This window comes from Mesoplodon densirostris, chromosome 9, assembly GCF_025265405.1.
Source record: "Mesoplodon densirostris isolate mMesDen1 chromosome 9, mMesDen1 primary haplotype, whole genome shotgun sequence".
Classification (NCBI taxonomy): Eukaryota; Metazoa; Chordata; class Mammalia; order Artiodactyla; family Ziphiidae; genus Mesoplodon; species Mesoplodon densirostris.
The window spans coordinates 629,709-650,568 of record NC_082669.1 but is presented as its reverse complement, the minus strand read 5'-3'; positions in this window follow the sequence as shown (position 1 = coordinate 650,568).

Below are 20,860 nucleotides of genomic sequence, written 5' to 3'. Positions count from 1 at the left end.
TAAAGCAAGCCAGGCTCTAGTGAGGCCTCTAAGCATTTCCTCTGCCAAAACACGGCCGTTTTACCCAAAGAACTCTGCTTTAGTTGCAGGTGGAACACAAGCAGCATTACTCCCAGTGTGTACTCTTTGGGCTCTTCCACTAATGAGTTTCTTTATGCAGGGTTTCCCACGTGGAGCGAACTGCCTCAACCATGGCAGGCTGTAGCGAGGACTGTAATCATATCCTCTCCCAAACCACGCAGTTTTTTTTTTTTTTTTTTCGGTATGCGGGCCTCTCACTGTTGTAGCCTCTCCCGTTGCGGAGCACAGCCTCCGGACGCGCATGCTCCGGACGCGCAGGCTCAGCGGCCATGGCTCACGGGCCCAGCCGCTCCGCGGCACATGGGATCCTCCCAGACCGGGGCACTAACCCGTATCCCTTGCATCGGCAGGCGGACTCTCAACCACTGCGCCACCAGGGAGGCCCAAAACCACGCAGTTTTAACGGAAGAACTCTGCTTTCGTTGCATGGGGGGCACAAGCAGCATTTCTCCCCAGTGTACACAATGGGCACTTCCCCTAATGAAGTTGTTCTATAAGAATGGTTTCTCCGTGGAGCGAACTGCCTCAACCATGACAGGCTTTACTGTGTTCACTAAGGATTTCACCCTGAAAACACGGCACTTTTACCCGAAGAACTCTGCTTTAGTTGCAGGTGGAACACAAGCTGCATTTGTCCCACACTTTATACAAAGGGCCATTTCCAGAATGAATCTTCAATATGCAGGGTGTCCCACGTGCAGTGAACTGCCTCAACGACGGCAGGCTCTCATACGGACTGTAAGCATTTCCTCTCCCAAAACACGCAGTTTTACCCGAAGGACTCTGCTTTAGTTGCAGGTGGAACACAAGCAGCATCTCTCCCACTGTGTACTCTTTGGTCTCTTCCACGAATAAACTTCTATATGCAGGGGTTCCCACGTGGAGCGAACGGCCTCATCCAAGGCAGGCTTTAGCGAGGACTGTAAGCATTTCCTCTCCCAAAACACGCAGTTTAAACGGAAGAACTCGGCTTTAGTTGGAGGGCGAACACAATCAGCTTTCCTCCCACAGTGTACACAAAGGGCCCTTCCATTAATTAACTAGTTTATAAGAATGGATTCCCACGTGGAGCGAACTGCCTCAACCATGGCAGGCTCTACTGTGGTCTCTAAGGATTTCCTCTCTGAAAACACGGCACTTTTACCCGAAGAACTGTGCTTTACTTGCAGGTGGAACACAAGCTGCATTTGTCCCACACTTTATACAAAGGGCCCTTCACCGAATGAATCTTCAATATGTAGGGTGTCCCACGTGCAGTGAAGTGCCTCAATGAAGGCAGGCTCTCGGAAGGACTGTAAGCATTTCCTCTCCCAAAACACGCAGTTTTACCAGAAAAACTCTGCTTTAGTTGCAGGTGGAACACAAGCAGAATTTTTCCCACCATGTACTCTTAGGTCTCTTCCACGAATGCACTTCTATATGCAGGGTTTCCCATGTGAAGCGAACTGCATCAACCAGGGCAGGCTGTAGAGAGGACTGTAAGCATTTCCTCGTCCAAAACATGGCAGTTATACACAAAGAACTCTGCTTTAGTTGCAGGTGGAACACAAGCAGCACTTCTCCCACTGTGTACCCAATGGGCCTTTGCCCGAAAGAAATTCTATACACAAGGTGTCCCACGTGGAGTTAAATGCCTAAACCAAGGCAATATCTAGTGAGGCATCTAAGCATTTTCTCTCCCAAAACACGGCAGTTTTAACCAAGGAACTCTGGTTAATTGCAGATGGAACACAAGCAGCATTACTCCCACTGTGTACTCTTTGGGCTCTTCCACGAATGAACTTCGTTATGCAGGGATTCCCACGTGGAGTGAACTACCTCAACCATGGCTGTCTGTAGCGAGGACTGTAAGCATATCCTCTCTCAAAACACGCAGTTTTAATGGAAGAAGTCTGCTTTAGTTGCAGGGGGAACACAATCAGCTTTCCTCCCACAGTGTACACAATGGGCACTTCCATTAATTAACTTGTTTATAAGAATGGTTTCCCGCGTGGAGCGAACTGCCTCAACCATGGCAGGCTCTACTGTGGTCTCTAAGGATTTCCTCTCTGAAAACACGGCACTTTTATCCGAAGAACTGTGCTTTAGTTGCAGGTGGAACACAAGCTGCATTTGTCCCACACTTTATACAAAGGGCCCTTCCCCGAATGAATCTTCAATATGCAGGGTGTCCCACGTGCAGTGAAGTACCTCAATGAAGGCAGGCTCTCGTAAGGACTGTAAGCATTTCCTCTCCCAAAACACACAGTTTAAACGGAAAAACTCTGCTTTAGTTGCAGGGGGGACTCAAGCAGCTTTTCTCCCACAGTGTACACAATGGGCACTCCCCTATTGAACTTGTTGTATAAGAATGGTTTCCCGCATGGGGCGAACCTCCTCAACCATGGCAGGCTCTACTGTGGTCTCTAACGGTTTCCTCTCTGAAAACACGGCACTTTTACCCGAAGAACTCTGCTTTAGTTGCAGGTGGAACACAAGCAGCACTTCTCCCACTGTGTACCCAATGGGCCTTTGCCCGAAAGAAATTCTACACTCAAGGTGTCCCGCGTGGAGTAAATGCCTAAACCAAGGCAATATCTAGTGAGGCATCTAACCATTTCCTCTCCCAAAACACGGCAGTTTCACCCAAAAAACTCTGCTTTAGTTGCAGTTGGAACACAAGCAGCATTACTCCCACTGTGTAATCTTTGGGCTCTTCCAAGAATGAACTTCTTTATGCAGGGATTCCCACGTGGAGCGAACTGCCTCAACCAAGGCAGGCTCTCGTAAGGACTGTAAGCATTTCCTCTCCCAAAACACGCGGTTTAAACGGAAGAACTCTGCTTTAGTTGCAAGGGGAACTCAAGCATCTTTTCTACCACAGTGTACACAATGGGCACTCCCCTAATGAACTTGTTCTATAAGAATTGTTTACTGCATAGAGCGAACTGCCTCAACCATGGCAGGCGCTACTGTGGTCTCTAACGGTTTCCTCTATGAAAACACGGCACTTTTACCCGAAGAACTCTGCTTTAGTTGTAGGTGGAACACAAGCTGCATTTGTCCCACACTGTACACAAAGGGCCCTTACCCGAATGAATCTTCTACATGAAGGGTGTCCCACGTGCAGCGAACTGCCTCAACCAAGGCAGGCTCTCGTAAGGAATGTAAGCATTTCCTCTCCCAATACACGCAGTTTTACCCGAAGATCTCTGCGTTAGTTGCAGGTGGAACACAAGCAGCTATTCTCCCACAGTGTACCCAAAGGGTCTTTTCCCGAAAGAATTTCTATACTCAAGGTGTCCCACCTGGAGTGAAATTCTTAAAGCAAGCCAGGCTCTAGTGAGGCCTCTAAGCATTTCCTCTGCCAAAACACGGCAGTTTTACCCAAAGAACTCTGCTTTAGTTGCAGGTGGAACACAAGCAGCATTACTCCCAGTGTGTACTCTTTGGGCTCTTCCACTAATGAGTTTCTTTATGCAGGGTTTGCAATGTGGAGCAAACTGCCTCAACCATGGCAGGCTGTAGCGAGTACTGTAATCATATCCTCTCCCAAACCACGCAGTTTTAACGGAAGAACTCTGCTTTAGTTGCATGGGGAGCACATGCAGCTTTTCTCCCCAGTGTACACAATGGGCACTTCCCCTAATGAACTTGTTGTATAAGAATGGTTTCCCCGTGGAGCGAACTGCCTCAACCATGAGAGGCTCTACTGTGTTCACTAAGGATTTCACCCTGAAAACACGACACTTTTACCCGAAGAACTCTGCTTTAGTTGCAGGTGGAACACAAGCTGCATTACTCCCACTGTGTACTCTTTGGGTTCTTCCACTAATGCACTTCTTTATGCAGGGTTTCCCACGTGGAGCGAACTGCCTCAACCAGGGGAGGCTGTAGCGAGGACTGTAAGCATTTCCTCGTCCAAAACACGGCAGTTATACCCAAAGAACTCTGCTTTAGTTGCAGGTGGAACACAAGCAGCATTACCCCCACTGTGTACTCTTTGGGCTCTTCCACGAATGAACTTCTTTATGCAGGGATTCCCACAAGGAACGAACTGCCTCAACCATGGCAGGCTGTAGCGAGGACTGTAAGCATATCCTCTCCCAAAACACGCAGGTATACCCAAAGAAATCTGCTTTCGTTGCAGGGGAAACACAAGAATCTTTTCTCCCACAGTGTACACAAAGGGCACTCCACTAATGAACTTGTTCTATAAGAATGGTTTCCCGCATGGAGCGAACTGCCTCAACCATGGCAGGCTCTACTGTTGTCTCTAACGGTTTCCTCTCTGAAAACACGGCACTTTTACCCGAAGAACACAGCTTTAGTTGCAGGTGGAACACAAGCTGCATTTGTCCCACACTGTACACAAAGGGCCCTTACCCGAATGAATCTTCTATATGCAGGTTAGTCCCACGTGCAGCGAACTGACTCAACCAAGGCAGGCTCTCGTAAGGACTGTAAGCATTTCCTCTCTGAATACACGCAGTTTTACCCGAAGAACTCTGCTTTAGTTGCAGGTGGAACACAAGCATCATTTTGCCCACTGTGTTCCCAATGGGCCTTTGCTGAAAGAAATTTTATACTCAAGGTGTCCCACGTGGAGTAAAATGCCTAAACCAAGGCAAGCTCTAGTGAGGCATCTAAGCATTTCCTCTCCCAAAACATGGCAGTTTTACCCAAAAATCTCTAATTTAGTTGCAGGTGGAACACAAGCAGCATTACTCCCACTGTATACTCTTTGGTCTCTTCCACGAATGAACTTCTTTATGCAGGGATTCCCACGTGGAGCGAACTGGCTCAACCAAGGCAGACTGTAGCGAATACTGTAAGCATTTCTTCTCCCAAAACACGCAGTTTTACCCGAAGAACTCTGCTTTAGTTGCAGGTGGAACACAAGAAGCTTATCTCCCACTGTGTACTCTTTGGGCCCTTCCACGAATCAACTTCTATATGCAGGGTTTCCCACGTGGAGTGAACTGCCTCAACCAAGGCAGGCTGTAGTGAGGACTGTAAGCATTTCCTCTCCCAAAACACGCAGTTTAAACGGAAGAACTCTGCTTTAGTTGCAGGGGGAACACTAGCAGCTTTTCTCCCACAGTGTACACAATGGGCACTCCCCTAATGAACTTGTTCTATAAGAATGGTTTCCCGCATGGAGCGAACTGCCTCAACCATGGCAGGCTCTACTGTGGTCACTAACGGTTTCCTCTCTGAAAACATGGCACTTTTACCCGAAGAACTCTGCTTTAGTTGCAGGTGGAACACAAGCTGCATTTGTCCCACACTGTACACAAAGGGCCCTGCCCCAAATGAATCTTCTACATGAAGGGTATTTCACGTGCAGTGAACTGCCTCAACCAAGGCAGGCTCTCGTAAGGACTGTAAGCATTTCCTCTCCCAATACATGCAGTTTTACCTGAAGAACTCTTCTTTAGGTGCAGGTGGAACCCAAGCAGCTTTTCTCCCACAGTGTACCCAATGGGCCTTTGCCCGAAAGAATATTTATACTCAAGGGGTCCGGGGTGGAGTGAAATGCCTAAAGCAAAGCAGGCTCTAGTGAGGCTTCTAAGCATTTCCTCTCCCAGAACACGGCAGTTTTAACCAAGGAACTCTGGTTAATTGCAGATGGAACACAAGCAGCATTACTCCCACTGTGTATTCTTTGGGCTCTTCCACGAATGAACTTCTTTATGCAGGGATTCCCACGTGGAGTGAACTACCTCAACCATGGCTGTCTGTAGCGAGGACTGTAAGCATATCCTCTCTCAAAACACACAGTTTTAATGGAAGAAGTCTGCTTTAGTTGCAGGGGGAACACAATCAGCTTTCCTCCCACAGTGTACACAATGGGCACTTCCATTAATTAACTTGTTTATAAGAATGGTTTCCGCGTGGAGCGAACTGCCTCAACCATGGCAGGCTCTACTGTGGTCTCTAAGGATTTCCTCTCTGAAAACACGGCACTTTTATCCGAAGAACTGTGCTTTAGTTGCAGGTGGAACACAAGCTGCATTTGTCCCACATTTTATACAAAGGGCCCTTCCCCGAATGAATCTTCAATATGCAGGGTGTCCCACGTGCAGTGAAGTGCCTCAATGAAGGCAGGCTCTCGTAAGGACTGTAAGCATTTCCTCTCCCAAAACACGCTGTTTTACCAGAAAAACTCTGCTTTAGTTGCAGGTGGAACACAAGCAGCATTTCTCCCACCATGTACTCTTAGGTCTCTTCCACGATTGCACTTCAATATGCAGGATTTCCCACGTGTAGCGAACTGCCTCAACCAGGGCAGGCTGTAGCGAGGACTGTAAGCATTTCTTCGTCCAAAACATGGCAGTTATACCCAAAGAACTCTGATTTAGTTGCATGTGGAACAAAAGCATCATTTCTCCCACTGTGTACTCTTTGGGCTCTTCCACAAATGAACTTCTTTATGCAGGGATTCCCACGTGGAGCAAACTGCCTCAACCAAAGCAGGCTCTCGTAAGGGCTGTAAGCATTTCCTCTCCGAATACACGCAGTTTTACCCTAAGAACTCTTCTTTAGGTGCAGGTGGAACAGAAGCAGCTTTTCTCCCACAGTATACCCAATGGGCCTTTGCCCGAAAGAATATTTATACTCAAGGCGTCCGGCGTGGAATGAAATGCCTAAAGCAAGGCAGGCTCTAGTGAGGCCTCTAAGCATTTCCTCTCCCAAAAAAATGGCAGTTTTACCCAAGGAACTCTGCTTTAGTTGCAGGTGGAACACAAGCAGCATTACTCCCACTGTGTACTCTTTGGGATCTTCCAAGAATGAACTTCTATATGCAGGGATTCCCACGTGGAGCGAACGGCCTCAACCAAGGCAGGCTGTAGCGAGGACTGTAAGCATTTCCTCTCCCAAAACACGCAGTTTAGAAGGAAGAACTCTGCTTTAGTTGCAGGGGTACAGAAGCAGCTTTTCTCCCACAGTGTGCACAATGGGCACTTCCCCTAATGAACTTGTTTTATAAGAATGGTTTCCCGAATGGAGCGAACTGCCTCAACCATGGCAGGATCTACTGTGGTATCTAAGGGTTTCCTCTCTGAAAAACGGCACTTTTACCCGAAGAACTCTGCTTTAGTTTCAGTTGGAACACAAGATGCATTTGTCCCACACTTTATACAAAGGGCCCTTCCCCGAATGAATCTTCAATATGCAGGGTGTCCCACGTGCAGTGAACTGCCTCAATGAAGGCAGGCTCTCGTAAGGACTGTAAGCATTTCCTCTCCCAAAACACGCAGTTTTACCAGAAGAACTCTGCTTTAGTTGCAGGTGGAACACAAGCAGAATTTTTCCCACCATGTACTCTTAGGTCTCTTCCACGAATGCACATCTATATGCAGGGTTTCCCATGTGAAGCGAACTGCATGAACCAGGGCAGGCTGTAGCGAGGACTGTAAGCATTTCCTCGTACAAAGCATGGCAGTTATACCCAAAGAACTCTGCTTTAGTTGCAGGTGGAACACAAGCAGCATTATTCCCACTGTGTACACTTTGGGCTCTTCCACGAATGAAATTTTTATGCAGGGATTCCCACATGCAGGCAACTGCCTCAACCAAGGCATGCTCTCATAATGTCTGTAAGCATATCCTCTCCCAATACACGCAGTTTTACCCGAAGAACTCTTCTATAGGTGCAGGTGGAACACAAGCAGCTTTTCTCCCACTGTGTACTCTTTGGGCTCTTCCACGAATGAACTTCTTTATGCAGGGATTCCCACGTGGAGTGAACTACCTCAACCATGGCTGTCTGTAGCGAGGACTGTAAGCATATCCTCTCTCAAAACACACAGTTTTAATGGAAGAAGTCTGCTTTAGTTGCAGGGGGAACACAATCAGCTTTCCTCCCACAGTGTACACAATGGGCACTTCCATTAATTAACTTGTTTATAAGAATGGTTTCCCGCGTGGAGCGAACTGCCTCAACCATGGCAGGCTCTACTGTGGTCTCTAAGGATTTCCTCTCTGAAAACACGGCACTTTTATCCGAAGAACTGTGCTTTAGTTGCAGGTGGAACACAAGCTGCATTTGTCCCACATTTTATACAAAGGGCCCTTCCCCGAATGAATCTTCAATATGCAGGGTGTCCCACGTGCAGTGAAGTGCCTCAATGAAGGCAGGCTCTCGTAAGGACTGTAAGCATTTCCTCTCCCAAAACACGCTGTTTTACCAGAAAAACTCTGCTTTAGTTGCAGGTGGAACACAAGCAGCATTTCTCCCACCATGTACTCTTAGGTCTCTTCCACGATTGCACTTCAATATGCAGGATTTCCCACGTGTAGCGAACTGCCTCAACCAGGGCAGGCTGTAGCGAGGACTGTAAGCATTTCTTCGTCCAAAACATGGCAGTTATACCCAAAGAACTCTGATTTAGTTGCATGTGGAACAAAAGCATCATTTCTCCCACTGTGTACTCTTTGGGCTCTTCCACAAATGAACTTCTTTATGCAGGGATTCCCACGTGGAGCAAACTGCCTCAACCAAAGCAGGCTCTCGTAAGGGCTGTAAGCATTTCCTCTCCGAATACACGCAGTTTTACCCTAAGAACTCTTCTTTAGGTGCAGGTGGAACAGAAGCAGCTTTTCTCCCACAGTATACCCAATGGGCCTTTGCCCGAAAGAATATTTATACTCAAGGCGTCCGGCGTGGAATGAAATGCCTAAAGCAAGGCAGGCTCTAGTGAGGCCTCTAAGCATTTCCTCTCCCAAAAAAACGGCAGTTTTACCCAAGGAACTCTGCTTTAGTTGCAGGTGGAACACAAGCAGCATTACTCCCACTGTGTACTCTTTGGGCTCTTCCAAGAATGAACTTCTATATGCAGGGATTCCCACGTGGAGCGAACGGCCTCAACCAAGGCAGGCTGTAGCGAGGACTGTAAGCATTTCCTCTCCCAAAACACGCAGTTTAGAAGGAAGAACTCTGCTTTAGTTGCAGGGGTACAGAAGCAGCTTTTCTCCCACAGTGTGCACAATGGGCACTTCCCCTAATGAACTTGTTTTATAAGAATGGTTTCCCAAATGGAGCGAACTGCCTCAACCATGGCAGGATCTACTGTGGTATCTAAGGGTTTCCTCTCTGAAAAACGGCACTTTTACCCGAAGAACTCTGCTTTAGTTTCAGTTGGAACACAAGATGCATTTGTCCCACACTTTATACAAAGGGCCGTTCCCCGAATGAATCTTCAATATGCAGGGTGTCCCACGTGCAGTGAACTGCCTCAATGAAGGCAGGCTCTCGTAAGGACTGTAAGCATTTCCTCTCCCAAAACACGCAGTTTTACCAGAAGAACTCTGCTTTAGTTGCAGGTGGAACACAAGCAGAATTTTTCCCACCATGTACTCTTAGGTCTCTTCCACGAATGCACTTCTATATGCAGGGTTTCCCATGTGAAGCGAACTGCATCAACCAGGGCAGGCTGTAGCGAGGACTGTAAGCATTTCCTCGTACAAAGCACGGCAGTTATACCCAAAGAACTCTGCTTTAGTTGCAGGTGGAACACAAGCAGCATTATTCCCACTGTGTACACTTTGGGCTCTTCCACGAATGAAATTTTTATGCAGGGATTCCCACATGCAGGCAACTGCCTCAACCAAGGCATGCTCTCATAATGTCTGTAAGCATATCCTCTCCCAATACACGCAGTTTTACCCGAAGAACTCTTCTATAGGTGCAGGTGGAACACAAGCAGCTTTTCTCCCACAGTGTACCCAATGGAACTTTGCCCGAAAGAATTTCTATACTCAAGGTGTCCCACTTGGAGTGAAATGCCTAAAGCAAGCCTGGCTCTAGTGAGGCCTCTAAGCATATCCTCTGCCAAAACATGGCAGTTTTACCCAAAGAACTCTGCATTAGTTGCAGGTGGAACACAAGCAGCATTACTCCCAGTGTGTACTCTTGGGGCTCTTCCACTAATGAATTTCTTTATGCAGGGCTTCCCACGTGAAGCGAAGTGCCTCAACCAGGGCAGGCTGTAGCGAGGACTGTAAGCATTTCCTTTTCCAAAACACAGGAGTTATACCCAAAGAACTCTGATTTAGTTGCAGGTGGAACACAAGCAGCATTTCTCCCACCATGTACTCTTAGGTCTCTTCCACGAATGCACTTCAATATGCAGGGTTTCCGACGTGTAGCGAACTGCCTCAACCAGGGCAGGCTGTAGCGAGGACTGTAAGCATTTCCTCGTTCAAAATATGGCAGTTATACCCAAAGAACTCTGATTTAGTTGCATGTGGAACACAAGCATCATTTCTCCCACTGTGTACACTTTGGGCTCTTCACAAATGAAATTCTTTATGCAGGGATTCCCACGTGGAGCAAACTGCCTCAACCAAAGCAGGCTCTCGTAATGGCTGTAAGCATTTCCTCTCCCAATACACGCAGTTTTACCCTAAGAACTCTTCTTTAGGTGCAGGTGGAACAGAAGCAGCTTTTCTCCCACAGTGTACCCAATGGGCCTTTGCCCGAAAGAATATTTATACTCAAGGCGTCCGGCGTGGAATGAAATGCCTAAAGCAAGGCAGGCTCTAGTGAGGCCTCTAAGCATTTCCTCTCCCCAAAAAACGGCAGTTTTACCCAAGGAACTCTGTTTTAGTTGCAGGTGGAACACAAGCAGCATTACTCCCACTGTGTACTCTTTGGGCTCTTCCAAGAATGAACTTCTATATGCAGGGATTCCCACGTGGAGCGAACGGCCTCAACCAAGGCAGGCTGTAGCGAGGACTGTAAGCATTTCCTCTCCCAAAACACGCAGTTTAGAAGGAAGAACTCTGCTTTAGTTGCAGGGGTACAGAAGCAGCTTTTCTCCCACAGTGTGCACAATGGGCACTTCCCCTAATGAACTTGTTTTATAAGAATGGTTTCCCAAATGGAGCGAACTGCCTCAACCATGGCAGGATCTACTGTGGTATCTAAGGGTTTCCTCTCTGAAAAACGGCACTTTTACCCGAAGAACTCTGCTTTAGTTTCAGTTGGAACACAAGATGCATTTGTCCCACACTTTATACAAAGGGCCCTTCCCCGAATGAATCTTCAATATGCAGGGTGTCCCACGTGCAGTGAACTGCCTCAATGAAGGCAGGCTCTCGTAAGGACTGTAAGCATTTCCTCTCCCAAAACACGCAGTTTTACCAGAAGAACTCTGCTTTAGTTGCAGGTGGAACACAAGCAGAATTTTTCCCACCATGTACTCTTAGGTCTCTTCCACGAATGCACTTCTATATGCAGGGTTTCCCATGTGAAGCGAACTGCATCAACCAGGGCAGGCTGTAGCGAGGACTGTAAGCATTTCCTCGTACAAAGCACGGCAGTTATACCCAAAGAACTCTGCTTTAGTTGCAGGTGGAACACAAGCAGCATTATTCCCACTGTGTACACTTTGGGCTCTTCCACGAATGAAATTTTTATGCAGGGATTCCCACATGCAGGCAACTGCCTCAACCAAGGCATGCTCTCATAATGTCTGTAAGCATATCCTCTCCCAATACACGCAGTTTTACCCGAAGAACTCTTCTATAGGTGCAGGTGGAACACAAGCAGCTTTTCTCCCACAGTGTACCCAATGGAACTTTGCCCGAAAGAATTTCTATACTCAAGGTGTCCCACTTGGAGTGAAATGCCTAAAGCAAGCCTGGCTCTAGTGAGGCCTCTAAGCATATCCTCTGCCAAAACATGGCAGTTTTACCCAAAGAACTCTGCATTAGTTGCAGGTGGAACACAAGCAGCATTACTCCCAGTGTGTACTCTTGGGGCTCTTCCACTAATGAATTTCTTTATGCAGGGCTTCCCACGTGAAGCGAAGTGCCTCAACCAGGGCAGGCTGTAGCGAGGACTGTAAGCATTTCCTTTTCCAAAACACAGGAGTTATACCCAAAGAACTCTGATTTAGTTGCAGGTGGAACACAAGCAGCATTTCTCCCACCATGTACTCTTAGGTCTCTTCCACGAATGCACTTCAATATGCAGGGTTTCCGACGTGTAGCGAACTGCCTCAACCAGGGCAGGCTGTAGCGAGGACTGTAAGCATTTCCTCGTTCAAAATATGGCAGTTATACCCAAAGAACTCTGATTTAGTTGCATGTGGAACACAAGCATCATTTCTCCCACTGTGTACACTTTGGGCTCTTCACAAATGAAATTCTTTATGCAGGGATTCCCACGTGGAGCAAACTGCCTCAACCAAAGCAGGCTCTCGTAATGGCTGTAAGCATTTCCTCTCCCAATACACGCAGTTTTACCCTAAGAACTCTTCTTTAGGTGCAGGTGGAACAGAAGCAGCTTTTCTCCCACAGTGTACCCAATGGGCCTTTGCCCGAAAGAATATTTATACTCAAGGCGTCCGGCGTGGAATGAAATGCCTAAAGCAAGGCAGGCTCTAGTGAGGCCTCTAAGCATTTCCTCTCCCCAAAAAACGGCAGTTTTACCCAAGGAACTCTGTTTTAGTTGCAGGTGGAACACAAGCAGCATTACTCCCACTGTGTACTCTTTGGGCTCTTCCAAGAATGAACTTCTATATGCAGGGATTCCCACGTGGAGCGAACGGCCTCAACCAAGGCAGGCTGTAGCGAGGACTGTAAGCATTTCCTCTCCCAAAACACGCAGTTTAGAAGGAAGAACTCTGCTTTAGTTGCAGGGGTACAGAAGCAGCTTTTCTCCCACAGTGTGCACAATGGGCACTTCCCCTAATGAACTTGTTTTATAAGAATGGTTTCCCAAATGGAGCGAACTGCCTCAACCATGGCAGGATCTACTGTGGTATCTAAGGGTTTCCTCTCTGAAAAACGGCACTTTTACCCGAAGAACTCTGCTTTAGTTTCAGTTGGAACACAAGATGCATTTGTCCCACACTTTATACAAAGGGCCCTTCCCCGAATGAATCTTCAATATGCAGGGTGTCCCACGTGCAGTGAACTGCCTCAATGAAGGCAGGCTCTCGTAAGGACTGTAAGCATTTCCTCTCCCAAAACACGCAGTTTTACCAGAAGAACTCTGCTTTAGTTGCAGGTGGAACACAAGCAGAATTTTTCCCACCATGTACTCTTAGGTCTCTTCCACGAATGCACTTCTATATGCAGGGTTTCCCATTTGAAGCGAACTGCATCAACCAGGGCAGGCTGTAGCGAGGACTGTAAGCATTTCCTCGTACAAAGCACGGCAGTTATACCCAAAGAACTCTGCTTTAGTTGCAGGTGGAACACAAGCAGCATTATTCCCACTGTGTACCCTTTGGGCTCTTCCACGAATGAAATTTTTATGCAGGGATTCCCACATGCAGGCAACTGCCTCAACCAAGGCATGCTCTCATAATGTCTGTAAGCATATCCTCTCCCAATACACGCAGTTTTACCCGAAGAACTCTTCTATAGGTGCAGGTGGAACACAAGCAGCTTTTCTCCCACAGTGTACCCAATGGAACTTTGCCCGAAAGAATTTCTATACTCAAGGTGTCCCACTTGGAGTGAAATGCCTAAAGCAAGCCTGGCTCTAGTGAGGCCTCTAAGCATATCCTCTGCCAAAACATGGCAGTTTTACCCAAAGAACTCTGCATTAGTTGCAGGTGGAACACAAGCAGCATTACTCCCAGTGTGTACTCTTGGGGCTCTTCCACTAATGAATTTCTTTATGCAGGGCTTCCCACGTGAAGCGAAGTGCCTCAACCAGGGCAGGCTGTAGCGAGGACTGTAAGCATTTCCTTTTCCAAAACACAGGAGTTATACCCAAAGAACTCTGATTTAGTTGCAGGTGGAACACAAGCAGCATTTCTCCCACCATGTACTCTTAGGTCTCTTCCACGAATGCACTTCAATATGCAGGGTTTCCGACGTGTAGCGAACTGCCTCAACCAGGGCAGGCTGTAGCGAGGACTGTAAGCATTTCCTCGTTCAAAATATGGCAGTTATACCCAAAGAACTCTGATTTAGTTGCATGTGGAACACAAGCATCATTTCTCCCACTGTGTACACTTTGGGCTCTTCACAAATGAAATTCTTTATGCAGGGATTCCCACGTGGAGCAAACTGCCTCAACCAAAGCAGGCTCTCGTAATGGCTGTAAGCATTTCCTCTCCCAATACACGCAGTTTTACCCTAAGAACTCTTCTTTAGGTGCAGGTGGAACAGAAGCAGCTTTTCTCCCACAGTGTACCCAATGGGCCTTTGCCCGAAAGAATATTTATACTCAAGGCGTCCGGCGTGGAATGAAATGCCTAAAGCAAGGCAGGCTCTAGTGAGGCCTCTAAGCATTTCCTCTCCCCAAAAAACGGCAGTTTTACCCAAGGAACTCTGCTTTAGTTGCAGGTGGAACACAAGCAGCATTACTCCCACTGTGTACTCTTTGGGCTCTTCCAAGAATGAACTTCTATATGCAGGGATTCCCACGTGGAGCGAACGGCCTCAACCAAGGCAGGCTGTAGCGAGGACTGTAAGCATTTCCTCTCCCAAAACACGCAGTTTAGACGGAAGAACTCTGCTTTAGTTGCAGGGGTACAGAAGCAGCTTTTCTCCCACAGTGTGCACAATGGGCACTTCCCCTAATGAACTTGTTTTATAAGAATGGTTTCCCGAATGGAGCGAACTGCCTCAACCATGGCAGGATCTACTGTGGTATCTAAGGGTTTCCTCTCTGAAAACACGGCACTTTTACCCGAAGAACTCTGCTTTAGTTTCAGTTGGAACACAAGCTGCATTTGTCCCACACTTTATACAAAGGGCCCTTCCCCGAATGAATCTTCAATATGCAGGGTGTCCCACGTGCAGTGAACTGCCTCAATGAAGGCAGGCTCTCGTAAGGACTGTAAGCATTTCCTCTCCCAAAACACGCAGTTTTACCCGAAGAACTCTGCTTTAGTTGCAGGTGGATCACAAGCAGCATTTCTACCACAGTGTACTCTTAGGTCTCTTTCACGAATGAACTTCTATATGCAGGGTTTCCCACGTGCAGCGAACTGACTCAACCAGGGCAGGCTGTAGCGAGGACTGTAAGCATTTCCTCGTCCAAAACACGGCAGTTATACACAAAGAACTCTGCTTTAGTTGCAGGTGGAACACAAGCAGCACTTCTCCCACTGTGTACCCAATGGGCCTTTGCCCGAAAGAAATTCTATACACAAGGTGTCCCGCCTGGAGTTAAATGCCTAAACCAAGGCAATATCTAGTGAGGCATCTAAACATTTCCTCTCCCAAAACACGGCAGTTTTACCCAAAAAACTCTGCTTTAGTTGCAGTTGGAACACAAGCAGCATTACTCCCACTGTGTACTCTTTGGGCTCTTCCAAGAATGAACTTCTTTATGCAGGGATTCCCACGTGGCGCGAACTGCCTCAACCAAGGCAGGCTCTCGTAAGGACTGTAAGCATTTCCTCTCCCAAAACACGCAGTTTAAACGGAAGAACTCTGCTTTAGTTGCAAGGGGAACTCAAGCATCTTTTCCCCCACAGTGTACACAATGGGCACTCGCCTAATGAACTTGTTCTGTAAGAATTGTTTACCGCATAGAGCATACTGCCTCAACCATGGCAGGCGCTACTGTGGTCTCTAACGGTTTCCTCTATGAAAACACGGCACTTTTACCCAAAAAAACTCTGCTTTACTTGCAGGTGGAACACAAGCTGCATTTGTCCCACACGTTACACAAAGGGCCCTTACCCGAATGAATCTTCTATATGAAGGGTGTCCCACGTGCAGCGAACTGCCTCAACCAAGACAGGCTCTCGTAAGGAATGTAAGCATTTCCTATCGCAATACACGCAGTTTTACCCAAAGAACTCTGAGTTAGTTGCAGGTGGAACACAAACAGCTATTCTCCCAACGTGTACCCACAGGGTCTTTTCCCGAAAGAATTTCTATACACAAGGTGTCCCACCTGGAGTGAAATGCCTAAAGCAAGCCAGGCTCTAGTGAGGCCTCTAAGCATTTCCTCTGCCCAAACACGGCCGTTTTACCCAAAGAACTCTGCTTTAGTTGCAGGTGGAACACAAGCAGCATTACTCCCAGTGTGTACTCTTTGGGCTCTTCCACTAATGAGTTTCTTTATGCAGGGTTTCCCACGTGGAGCGAACTGCCTCAACCATGGCAGGCTGTAGCGAGGACTGTAATCATATCCTCTCCCAATCCACGCAGTTTTAACGGAAGAACTCTGCTTTCGTTGCATGGGGAGCACAAGCAGCTTTTCTCCCCAGTGTACACAATGGGCACATCCCCTAATGAAGTTGTTCTATAAGAATGGTTTCTCCGTGGAGCGAACTGCCTCAACCATGACAGGCTCTACTGTGTTCACTAAGGATTTCACCCTGAAAACACGGCACTTTTACCCGAAGAACTCTGCTTTAGTTGCAGGTGGAACACAAGCTGCATTTGTCCCACACTTTATACAAAGGGCCATTTCCAGAATGAATCTTCAATATGCAGGGTTTCCCACGTGCAGTGAACTGCCTCAACGACGGCAGGCTCTCATACGGACTGTAAGCATTTCCTCTCCCAAAACACGCAGTTTTACCCGAAGGACTCTGCTTTAGTTGCAGGTGGAACACAAGCAGCATCTCTCCCACTGTGTACTCTTTGGTCTCTTCCACGAATAAACTTCTATATGCAGGGGTTCCCACGTGGAGCGAACGGCCTCATCCAAGGCAGGCTTTAGCGAGGACTGTAAGCATTTCCTCTCCCAAAACACGCAGTTTAAACGGAAGAACTCGGCTTTAGTTGGAGGGCGAACACAATCAGCTTTCCTCCCACAGTGTACACAAAGGGCCCTTCCATTAATTAACTTGTTTATAAGAATGGATTCCCACGTGGAGCGAACTGCCTCAACCATGGCAGGCTCTACTGTGGTCTCTAAGGATTTCCTCTCTGAAAACACGGCACTTTTACCCGAAGAACTGTGCTTTACTTGCAGGTGGAACACAAGCTGCATTTGTCCCACACTTTATACAAAGGGCCCTTCACCGAATGAATCTTCAATATGTAGGGTGTCCCACGTGCAGTGAAGTGCCTCAATGAAGGCAGGCTCTCGGAAGGACTGTAAGCATTTCCTCTCCCAAAACACGCAGTTTTACCAGAAAAACTCTGCTTTAGTTGCAGGTGGAACACAAGCAGAATTTTTCCCACCATGTACTCTTAGGTCTCTTCCACGAATGCACTTCTATATGCAGGGTTTCCCATGTGAAGCGAACTGCATCAACCAGGGCAGGCTGTAGAGAGGACTGTAAGCATTTCCTCGTACAAAGCACGGCAGTTATACCCAAAGAACTCTGCTTTAGTTGCAGGTGAAACACAAGCAGCATTACTCCCACTGTGTACTCTTTGGGCTCTTCCACGAATGAAATTTTTATGCATGGATTCCCACGTGGAGGGAACTGCCTCAATCAAGGCAGTCCCTCATAAGGACTGTAAGCATTTCCTCTCCCAATACACGCAGTTTTACCCGAAGAACACTTCTTTAGGTGCAGGTGGAACACAAGCAGCTTTTCTCCCACAGTGTACCCAATGGGACTTTGCCCGAAAGAATTTCTATACTCAAGGTGTCCCACCTGGAGTGAAATGCCTAAAGCAAGCCTGGCTCTAGTGAGGCCTCTAAGCATTTCCTCTGCCAAAACACGGCAGTTTTACCCAAAGAACTCTGCTTTAGTTGCAGGTGGAACACAAGCAGCATTACTCCCAGTGTGTACACTTGGGGCTCTTCCACTAATGAAATTCTTTAAGCAGGGATTCCCACGTGGAGCGAACAGCCTCAACCATGGCAGGCTGTAGCGAGGGCTGTAAGCATATCCTCTCCAAAACCACGCAGTTTTAACGGAAGAACGCTGCTTTAGTTGCATGGGGAGCACAAGCATCTTTTCTCCCTCAGTGTACACAATGGGCCCTTCCCCTAAGGAACTTGTTCTATAAGAATGGTTTCCCGTGTGGAGAAAACTGTCTCAACCATGGCAGGCTCTACTGTGGTCTCTAAGGATTTCCTCTCTGAAAACACGGCACATTTACCCGAAGAACTCTGCTTTAGTTGTAGGTGGAATACAAGCTGCATTTGTCCCACACTTTATACAAAGGGCCCTTCCCCGAATAAATCTTCAGTATGCAGGGTGTCCCATATGCACTGAACTGCCTCAACGAAGGAAGGACATAGTAAGGACTGTAAGCATTTCCTCTCCCAAAACACGCAGTTTTACCCGAAGAGCTCTGCTTTAGTTGCAGGTGGAACACAAGCAGCATTTCTCCCACTGTGTACTCTTTAGGCTCTTCCACGAATGAACTTCTATATGCAGTTTTCCCACGTGGGGCGAACTGCCTCAACCGGGGCAAGCTGTAGTGAGGACTGTAAGCATTTCCTCTTCCAAAACACGGCAGTTTTACCCAAAGAACTCTGCTTTATTTGCATGTGGAACACAAGCAGCATTTCTCCCACTGTGTACTCTTTGGGCTCTTCCGTGAAAGAACTTCTTTATTCAGGGATTCCAACGTGGAGTGAACTGCCTCAACCAAGGCAGTCTCTCGTAACGACTGTAAGCATTTCCTCTCGCAATACACACAGTTTTACCCGAAGAACTCTTCTTTAGGTGCAGGTGGAACAGAAGCAGCTTTTCTCCCACAGTGTACCCAATGGGCCTTTGCCCGAAAGAATATTTATACTCAAGGCGTCCGGCGTGGAGTGAAATGCCTAAAGCAAGGCAGGCTCTAGTGAGGCCTCTAAGCATTTCCTCTCCCAAAACACGGCAGTTTTACCCAAGGAACTCTGCTTTAGTTGCAGGTGGAACACAAGCAACATTACTCCCACTGTGTAATCTTTGGGCTCTTCCACGAATGAACTTCACTTTGCAGGGATTCCCACGTGGAGTGAACTGCCTCAACGAGGGCAGGCTGTAGCGAGGACTGTAAGCATTTCCTCGTCCAAAACACAGGAGTTATACCCAAAGAACTCTGTTTTAGATGCAGGTGGAACACAAGCAGCATTTCTCCCACCATGTACTCTTAGGTCTCTTCCACGAATGCACTTCAATATGCAGGGTTTCCCACGTGGAGCGAACTGCCTCAACCAGGGCAGGCTGTAGCGAGGACTGTAAGCATTTCCTCATCCAAAACATGGCAGTTATACCCAAAGAACTCTCATTTAGTTGCATGTGGAAAACAAGCATCATTTCTCCCACTGTGTACTCTTTGGGCTCTTCCACGAATGAACTTCTTTATGCAGGGATTCCCAGGTGGAGCAAACTGCCTCAACCAAGGCAGGCTCTCGTAAGGACTGTAAGCATTTCCTCTCCCAATACACGCAGTTTTACCTGAAGAACTCTTCGTTAGGTGCAGGTGGAACACAAGCAGCTTTTTTCCCACAGTGTACCCAATGGGCCTTTGCCCGAAAGAATATTTATACTCAAGGCGTCCGGCGTGGAGTCAAATGCCTAAAGAAAGGCAGGATCTAGTGAGGACTCTAAGCATTTCCTCTCCCAAAAAACGGCAGTTTTACCCAAGGAACTCTGCTTTAGTTGCAGGTGGAACACAAGCAGCATTACTCCCACTGTATACTCTTTGGGCTCTTCCACGAATGAAATTCTGTATGCAGGGTTTCCCACGTGGAGTGAACGACCTCAACCAAGGCAGGCTGTAGCGAGGACTGTAAGCATTTCCTCTCCCAAAACACGCAGTTTAAACGGAAGAACTCGGCTTTAGTTGGAGGGCGAACACAATCAGCTTTCCTCCCACAGTGTACACAAAGGGCCCTTCCATTAATTAACTTGTTTATAAGAAAGGTTTCCCGCGTGGAGCGAACTGCCTCAACCATGGCAGGCTCTACTGTGGTCTCTAAGGATTTCCTCTCTGAAAACACGGCACTTTTACCCGAAGAACTGTGCTTTACTTGCAGGTGGAACACAAGCTGCATTTGTCCCACACTTTATACAAAGGGCCCTTCGCCGAATGAATCTTCAATACGTAGGGTGTCCCACGTGCAGTGAAGTGCCTCAATGAAGGCAGGCTCTCGTAAGGACTGTAAGCATTTCCTCTCCCAAAACACGCAGTTTTACCAGAAGAACTCTGCTTTAGTTGCAGGTGGAACACAAGCAGAATTTTTCCCACCATGTACTCTTAGGTCTCTTCCACGAATGCACTTCTATATGCAGGGTTTCCCATGTGAAGCGAACTGCATCAACCAGGGCAGGCTGTAGCGAGGACTGTAAGCATTTCCTCGTACAAAGCACGGCAGTTATACCCAAAGAACTCTGCTTTAGTTGCAGTTGGAACACAAGCAGCATTATTCCCACTGTGTACCCTTTGGGCTCTTCCACCAATGAAATTTTAATGCAGGGATTCCCACGTGCAGGCAACTGCCTCAACCAAGGCAGGCTCTCATAATGTCTGTAAGCATATCCTCTCCCAATACACGCAGTTTTACCAGAAGAACTCTTCTATAGGTGCAGGTGGAACACAAGCAGCTTTTCTCCCACAGTGTACCCAATGGAACTTTGCCCGAAAGAATTTCTATACTCAAGGTGTCCCACCTGGAGTGAAATGCCTAAAGCAAGCCTGGCTCTAGTGAGGCCTCTAAGCATTTCCTCTGCCAAAACACGGCAGTTTTACCCAAAGAACTCTGCTTTAGTTGCAGGTGGAACACAAGCAGCATTACTCCCAGTGTGTACTCTTGGGGCTCTTCCACTAATGAATTTCTTTATGCAGGCCTTCCCACGTGAAGCGAAGTGCCTCAACCAGGGCAGGCTGTAGCGAGGACTGTAAGCATTTCCTCGTCCAAAACACAGGAGTTATACCCAAAGAACTCTGATTTAGTTGCAGGTGGAACACA